The sequence below is a fragment of the Furipterus horrens genome, unplaced genomic scaffold (assembly GCF_987537825.1).
Source record: "Furipterus horrens unplaced genomic scaffold, mFurHor1.1.pri manual_scaffold_10, whole genome shotgun sequence".
Lineage (NCBI taxonomy): Eukaryota > Metazoa > Chordata > Mammalia > Chiroptera > Furipteridae > Furipterus > Furipterus horrens.
This window is the reverse complement of record NW_028327180.1, coordinates 76,838,902-76,847,996: the sequence shown is the minus strand read 5'-3', so window position 1 is coordinate 76,847,996 and position 9,095 is coordinate 76,838,902. Positions and strand designations below refer to the sequence as shown.

At 40.6% G+C, this 9,095-nt stretch overlaps 1 pseudogene; it reads left to right on the top strand.

Annotated features, from left to right (window-relative positions):
• Positions 1-7,107: 7,107 nt before the first annotated feature.
• LOC150000759 (large ribosomal subunit protein mL45 pseudogene) lies at positions 7,108-8,109 on the top strand (annotated as a pseudogene).
• Positions 8,110-9,095: the final 986 nt, after the last annotated feature.

Below are 9,095 nucleotides of genomic sequence, written 5' to 3'. Positions count from 1 at the left end.
AGTTCCCATGGGAGCTTTGGGGACATTGCAAACAGGTTTAGGTCAAAGGAAATCCTAACTTGTTTTTTTTTCTAAATTATGGTCTAATTTGGGGAAAGCAAAATCAAAAGTTATGAAATGTGGGCCATTTGATTAAGATAGAAACAATAGCTCGGTTATCCATTAATCAGAGTTGCAATCTAGTACTTTAAATAAACATAGAAGATGACACAGTCCACGGAACCTTAGCTTCTTAGGAGCCAAGGGCGTGACAGAGTCAGCAGCACACAGACAGAGAGTGACCAGTGAGAATGGAGTCCTTGCTACCGGACGGATGACACAGTGGAAGGAGTGCCCTTCTCTTCTCCCTGGAAGAGCAGACCAAATGCTGTAAGATCACAGAGAAAAACCAAATTCCAGTTGAGCATTAGAAACAGATTTGGCAGTAAGGATTTTCCAGCCCCTCCCACCTTTTTTTTTAAACATACCGTATGTAAAAGCCCCTCAACACTGAGCAAACTTTTCCAAAATCTTAGCACACTCCTTTGAATTTTTTCAGATTCAGTATTTCAGGTATGATAAATGAAGGTAAATAAAATTTCATTTCTATAAACTTTCTACAGCCTTCTGTATCCGAGTTTTGCCTTTCATTATTCCTTTTCACATTCAGAAACAGCCAGGTACTTTAGGTCAAACCTACCCTTTTCCTCCTTTGAGAGAGGCGTTTTGTTATCTTGCACGTAGTTGGATTTCATCGTCATTACTCCTAGTATATAGTCTTAACCATTAAAACTTTTAACTAAAGTAACCAAATTCTATTTTAAAGAGATAACTGAGAGGTAAGTAGATAATTGAGAATTATCTATTATATGCAAGCATTTAAACAGACCAGGAAGCTCATAAGAATATATAATATGACCCCCATTTCTTCATAGCTTCTCTAAGTGGCAAAAAGGAACACATCCTTACCATGACTCAACGAGACAGTCACTTTGTCATGTGGGAAAATAAAAACAAAAGTGCATGTATCTATATATGAAGAATATACTCTGTAACCAAGATTTATTTATTCCAGTCTACTTAGAACTTCTTCAGGTATCCAAAAGTTATTCATTAATTTTAATTAACTCACTTTTATATTAGTCTATGATTTTAAAGTCCAGGTGTTGGAAATTATCTTTAAGCTGACATGCTACAGTCATTACTGCTGGTGACATAAATGGTTTGTCAAAGATACAGAATTCAGTTTGGTTGTACAGTATTCCCTCACTTATCACGCGTATTATGTTCTAGACTTCCCCACAATGGGTGAAAATGCCTGAAGTAGGAACCTTACATTTATTTTAGTATTTATATGTACAGTATTTTAAGGCTTTATAAACCATTCCCAGTCCCTTATTAACCTTTCCCACTCCCTTATTAACCTTTTCCACACTTTTATAAACACCACTTATGTTCTTAAACATATTCTACACTCTTAAACCTATGTAACTTTAACAACATACATATACAGTACCACAAAATCCTGCGATATAGCTAAAAATCTGCGATAAATAATTAAATATAATATTTTTAAAAATCCCGCGATACAGTGAGGCCACAATAAGTGAACTACAATGTAGAGAGGGACTACTTACTGTACTTGTTACATTTTCCACAATTCTAAATATTGTGTAGGTTTAACAGTAGCTATTAACTCAGTAGATTAGTGTGAAAAGTTTTGGGAGTTCAGATTAACTGGGTCTGTTCATGGAAAGCCTACCAAGACCTTATTTTTAAAAAAAAATCATACATCATACTCATGCTGATAAAACCAGAGGACATTATATGTAACTATTATTAAGCCAAAATTACTAAATCAGTCTGATTTGCTTAAGGATTCAACTTGACTATTTGAATTTTGATTCTTTATAAAAATGCCTCTTAGCCAGTGTTTACAATAAGAAAGGATTTTTAAAAATTATTTACAATTTTAAGCCCATTTAAAATAGTAGAAATTCAGTTTCTTTATTTTGGGGGAATTCTTGGAATATTATTTATGTAAGTTCTTGAAATCTCTGCTAACCAATTAATTACATTTAACAAACATTGTAATTAATTTATTAATACCCTGCAGGAGAAGGAAAGCATTTCACACGAGAATTTTCTTTATTGCAGACACACAAACAGAGAACTTGCAGCTTCAGTTCTACACTCAGTACAGATCCAGAACAGACGCAGAAATACAAAGATTCACTGGTTCAGACCTCAAAGGGCGGTTCTTAATTCCAGGAAGCACAACATATTTTCTTAGTTGATTTGAGCTCACCAATGGCTGAAAAGCCTAACACGCTGGGTCCTCTGTGTTCCCCACTCAACAGAGAATAGATTCCATCTCAGTAGAGACCCCAGTGACCCGACTGTAAAACGAGTCCCAGTCATTGCAGCCACCAGTGTTGAATGGAGTGGCTGATCATGCTCAAGTCAGAGCCGCAACTAAGGCCGGTCAAGGACCAGAAATAAAAAGAAAAACAGATCTGAGAGAGAGAGAAGAGAAGAGAGGAGAGGGGAGGGGAGGGGAGGAGAGCGGAGGGGAAGGGAGTTTCTTACTGTTTGGGACCGGTCCCAGAGCCAGAACAGCATGCTAGGCTGGACAGCCCATGAGGGGCACGTCCCACACTGCACCCTGGAGTTGCCACTGGTGGCTTAGTCCACGTGTCCTCAAAACTGACCATTATAATTACTACAATTTTCAGGAAGTTAAAAACATTCAAAATATAAAATGAATGTCAGATTTACTGACAGCAGTAAGGGAACCAGTAAGGTGGTAAAGCTAGTTAAAGTTGCCTTTGGTGGAACAGGGTTTATATAGTTTATGCCCCACCCCCCAAAAAGGTATTTAAGTAATGGTACTTACTATAATGGGGTAGGCTGAAAAATGATTCTCCAAAGATGTCAACACTCTAACCCCCAGAACCTTTGAAAATGTTAGCTTACATGGCAGAAAAGATTTTGAAGATGCAATTTAGGTTAAGGATCTTGAAATGGGGGGATCTTGGATTATCTGAGTGGGCTGAATTTAATCACATGAGACGTTAAAAATGGAAGAGAAGGCAGAGGGTAGGTCAGAATGATGCCATGTGAGGACATGCTGTTGTTGGCTTTGGAGGTAGAGGAGGGGTCCCCGAGCTGAGAGACCTGGTGTCCTGTACAAGCTGGGAGTGACCCTCACCTTACAGTTAGAAAAACACAGAGACCTCTGTCCTCCGCCTGCAAGGACTGAGCAGAAAGGAAAACAGTCTGCCTACAACTTGATTTAGTCTGGTGACACCTGTACTGAACTTCTGACACCAAAACTGTGAGATAATAAATTGGCATTGTCTTAAGCCATAAGTTTGTTATTATTTGTTATGGCAACAATAGAAAACTAATACACTGGGATAGAGGTAAAACCTGTTAACATCCTATAGGCCATTAAGACTATAAACTTTGAAGCTATCTTTTCACCAGATAGATACCTATGTTTGGTGCATTTAACTATTAGTTAGTGATTTCATAACTAGTAGGAAATAGCAAAATCAAACACGGGCACATTACTCGAGATAAATAATCTTTGAGTGACTCTGTTAACAATGTCCCAGCTGACGTTGAAAGAACATGCTCCTCACCTTTCTGCCTACTTATCCAGTTTAGGTTTTTCTTAATTGGTGAGATAAGGAAGTATCATTTCATTCTATAGACAATACACTCCACGAAGCCATCACTTTATTTGTATTAATGTTGTCTTGCCTGACAATAGTAGCTGCCAAATAAATGGTTGTTGAATGGATGAATGAACCTCTGCAACCTCAAATAGCTTAACTTTCCTCCTGTGAAATCTATGATTCAGCCACACGCAACTACTTCTATTCTTTTAGTATAAACACACCATGCTGTCCTCACCACGAGACTTCTGCATTTGTTCTTCTCTCTGCCTGGAACCCACACTCCCATTCAACTTGGGTAATAAGCAATTGTACGTTAGGTCTCCGCTTAAACCTCAGCCCCTCCGAGAAGTAGTGTCTGGCAGCCTTATCTTCCCACACATGCTTCTCTCTGCTCTCACAGCCTCTGTACCTAACACCACAGCACTTGACACATTATATTTGCTTTATACAGCACATTATATATATGCTTTATTACATGTAGTGTAATGTAGCAAATAGTCTAATGTAGCAAACTACAATAGTTTAAGTATCAGCTCTAGAGTCCTGGCTCTGCACCTGACTCGCTGGTAAGTCCACTGATCTTTCTGTGACTCAGTTTTCTCATCGATAAAATAGGCATAATAGTACTACATCCATGGTGAGGATTAAATGCTAAGGGCTTAGGACAGAGCTTGGTATGTGGCTAACATTTGGGAAGCTATTGTTTTCTGGGGCTGCTGCTGTTTTCTCAGTTCCTTGAAGTCAGAACCACCACCACGTTCACCACTGTCCTCAGTTTCTGATGTAGACATAGGGTAGGTGCTCAGTGTTCTTTGGTGACTTTAATAGGATTGTGATCCAATGAGGATTATTCTTCTGGGGCCAGAACTGGAGATAGAAGAACAATGTCTTGATAGTGAGACAAACTACCTAGAGAGGCTCTCTTCACAGCGAGGAGAGACCTTTCCCCTGAAATGTCTGGGAGTCAAAGTACTAACCCGGTGCTCCCCAGGAGGGGACTGTTGACTCAACTCTTCTGGGACATATGCCTCATCACATCACAGATGCAAGCAACCTATTCCCAAAAGGACCATAGATTCTCAGCAGTGGTGGACCCTTCATCCCTACCTCCCCAATACACACACACACACATACGTCTCCAGGAAACTTGTCAGCATTCTTGAGACCCGTTATATTGACCATAGGGATCAGCCTTTGAATTTTCCAAGAGCCTGCTCAGGCCCAGGGTGTCCCTTGCTCTGGTTAGGGGAAGGTAGGATCATTCTTGCCCTTGTCTGGTTATAGGGTTATAGGGCTATCACACTGTTTCTGGTGCACACACTGAGAACTTCCTCCTTCAGTCTTTCTGCCCAGTGGGGTCTGGAAGCCCCAGCCCAGCCACGAGCAGCAAAGAGCCACCTACAGAGGCCAGAAGCTGTGGTGACTTCATCAAACTCATACTCCTGCAGGCTTCTGCATTCAGCCCCCGCAGAGTAAAAAGAGAACATAAATTATGAGAAAGGCCCAGTCACTTCACAGAAATTACTCTGTACCAGCCTGGAATTTGTACATTTACAGAGACTATGAGATTCAGTATGAATTTTTAAGGGCCTGGTCTTATTACATGCGGAACTGGAGTGGGCTGCATCCAGAGGAGCTATGAGGAAGCCTCACCAACAATCGTCTGCACCCTCCTAGTTTCCATCTGTGATTGAATAAGGTTTTATAATCATGAAAACAAAATGCCACCCCCTGAATTATTGTTATTATTATTTTGCCTTTGAGAAAAGTGAGCCAGAAATGGTTATACCAAATGTCAAAGGTCCTATACCATGGTAGCCACAGAGACCAGACTCCTGGATTCCAGGCTTCTGGAAACATTACCTCATTTTATTTCAGTCTCTGGGTTGGCTGCTATTATTCCACGACTATACAACTGTGAAGCACGCTCTTGAATGCGGTGAGATTGGATTCTGAGAGGAAATATTTGATGAAAAATGTGGTTGGAATTATGCACAACATGAGGAGAGGAAATTTTTATTGAAAATAAGGGCGTTCAAAAAGCTTGACAGTATTGGCAAAGGGAGTTCCAAATGCCATGCCCAGACTGACTTTCTCCATCTCATCTCTCCAGGAACTTGGTTTGTTGACCTCTGCAGGGTCATTGTCACAGAAGGCAGCTTGTTTGAGGAGACAGCACTGCCAGAAATCACAAGACAAAGTTGAAAAGACACAAAGAAGTTTTCCCTTTGGCTTTATGCAACTCCCACTTGAATAAAAGAGAGGATTCTAGCAACACTACACTGCAGTTTCAAAGAACAGGTTGGCCTCATCCTCTTGAGATTAATTAGGTTGTGTTTGTCTTAGAAAAGAATAGGAAGTAGCATTTTTTCAAACCTAATCCCCACCTGGTACTTCCATCCTCCCCAGGTAGGTTGGTAGGGGGGAAACAGCGATGGTGTGAATGGGTCAAAGCCACACCTTGCTAAGTGAGGAGAATGTAATTTGCCAGAGGCCTCCTTTCCTGGGACTCTCACCTAAGGAGTCTCATTGTTCCCTCTCTGCCCCCAGGAACGCCTTGCTAGGCAGACCCTCTGCTAGACCTTTGCTGCCTCCCTCCTAACCTTCACTCTTGGCGTCTGTTTCCATCATCGTGAAGCAGCTTCCTGGTGAGAACGTGATCTCCTTCCTGCATAACTGTTAGTAGCTGGCGTTGGTTAATGCGTTCTACTTGCCAGGTAATGTATGTATTCCTGTTTTAACAGGGGCTTCGTGAGACAACATTGTTATTATTATTGTTATTTTTTGCCTTTTGAAACTAAATACATGTATTACTTTGCTAAGAGACATTTTATAAAAGAAAGAAACCATTGGGGCTTTTATGACATTATATGTTAGTTTTCCCCTGTATAGATCAAATGATTACAGTTCTAAAACCATTCCTTTAAATCACTTATTTTTCAAATTTTGTTTTTAATGTAATTCTCTCTTGTGAATTCCCCAAGAAAGTCTTAGTCTAACTAAAATTCTAAAATGCTTCTATTTCCTTAATTTTTATCTTTAATACATCTTTCTTGGTATTTACCACTAATGTCTAGTTAGTTAATTGATTAATTTTTAAAACATGAAGTTCTTATTTTATTTATTTTTATTTTTATCCTATTGAGGTATTACTGACATACAACATTTATTACTTTCAGGGGCGCAACATAATGCTTTGATGTTTGTATGTACATTGACTCTTAAACAGGGCAGGGGGTCAGGGGCACTGAACTTCTAGGCAGTCAAATACTTACATATAACTTTTGACTCCCTCAAAACTTAACTACTGTAGCCTACTGTTGATCAGAAGCCTTACCAATAATATAAACATCAATAAACACACATTTTGTATGTTATATGTGTTACAATACTGTACTCTTACAATAAAGAAAACTAGAGGAGTGAACAAAATGGCTGCCCCATGCCGCGGGGTTTGTTTTGCTTATCCAGGGCTTTAGGATGGTGGTCTTGGCAGCCAGTAGTGGTGACTCAGTCCATAGCTGTAGTTCCAGTGAGAACTAAAAAACGTTTCAGACCTCCTGCTTATGAACCCAAATACGAATCAGAAAAGGAGTATATACAACAAGCCCGGAAAGCAGGAGTGGTCATCCCTCCAGAACGTTGAGAGCGTCCCATACATCTGGCCTGTACAGCTGGTATCTTGGACCCCTATGTTCCTCCAGAGGGTGATGCTCGTGTGTCACCTCTTTCAAAGGAAGGACTGGCACAGAAAACTGAGCAATTGAAGAAGAATTTGGCATCACAATTGTCAATACAGAAGATAAGAGAATGTGATGCTAATTTTAAAATAAAGGACTTTCCTGAAAAAGCTAAGGATATCTTCATTGAAATTCACCTTTGTCTGAACAGCTCAGACCATGACCGACTTCATACCTTGACAACTGAAAACTGTTTTCCGGACATGGTCTGGGACATCCAATATAAGACTGTTCGCTGGAGCTTCGTAGAATCCTTAGAGCCACCCCAAGTGGTTCAGGTTCGCTGTATAAGTATGCTGAACCAAGGCAACATGTATGGCCAGATCACCGTCCGCATGCATACCCGTCAGACTTTGGCCATCTATGACCGGTTTGACAGATGTACGGACAAGAAGATGTGCCCAAGGATGTCCTGGAGTATGTTGTTTTTGAAAAGCACCTGACAAACCCCTATGGGAGCTGGAGAATGCATGGCAAGGTCATCCCCCCATGGGCACCCCCTAAACAGCCCATCCTTAAGACGGTGATGATCCCTGGCCCCCAGCTGAAACCCTGGGAAAACTATGAAGAGCTACAAGGAGAGGCCCATAAGCCTCAGCTACCCTGATGGCAAATGTGATTCCTGGGGTGAAGTATGGGTGATGAGGTGGCCAGGAGCGGTGAGGTCCTCCATCCCCATCATGCTGTAGGAAGAACTACCTTTTTTCTCCTCTCTCTTGCTTGCCAACAGTCTCATCCTCCATAACCACAGCTAATGACTAGGCCCAGTCGGGTGGCTGCCGCGCACAGCCCTGGACCCACTTACTCTTTTTTAAGTTTTTTATCTACCTTCTGGGTCTAGATGAAAGACACTTTGTTTCAGAGAACATCTGACACCAATCTTTCCCATAGCGGGGACTGTCAGGAGCAAAGTAGCAGAATTTTCTTATCACAGGACAGGAATCAGAGTTTGAAATAAAACACTCAGTGTTTTGGATCAGTTGTGGTGGGTTCTGTCCATATTCCCCGGTTCAGGTTATAAGTAGACCAGCCTTCAAATGGCAGAAATGGAAGACAGGCTTAATTGTGAGTGATGTGACTTCCAGGAAATCCAGACTTGGGAAAAACAGTGTTTATAAGTGATGGTGTCGTTTAAGAGGGTCTTTTCTCATACACTGACTCACTGAATCAGCATTTCTTCTTCACAGAAGAATGTAAATACAAAGAAATGATTCCCCCCGCCAAAAAAAGAAAACTAGAGAAAAGAAACTATTAAGAAAACAACAAGGAAGAAAAAACAGTACTGTATATCACATAGTACTGCATGTACCTATTGATACTTTAAGTTTACGTTGTCTGTTTACAAGATGAAAAATATCTGCGTGTAAGTGGACTCCTGTAGTTCAAACCTGTGCTGTTCAAGGGTCAACTGTGTTGTGAAATGGTCACCACAATAAGTCAAGTTAACATCTGTCACCATTTATAGTTACAGAATTGTTTTTCTTGGGATGAGAATTTTTAAAATTCATTCTCTTAGCAACTTTCAAATACGCAATGCAGTGTCATTAACTACAGGTTCCATTCTGTACATTAGATCCCCATGACTTACTTATTTTATAACTGTAAGTGTTTGCCTTTTGACTCTCTTCATTCATTTTGTCCACTCCCCACCCCCACCTCTGGCAACTACCTGTTCTTTGTATCTGCGAAC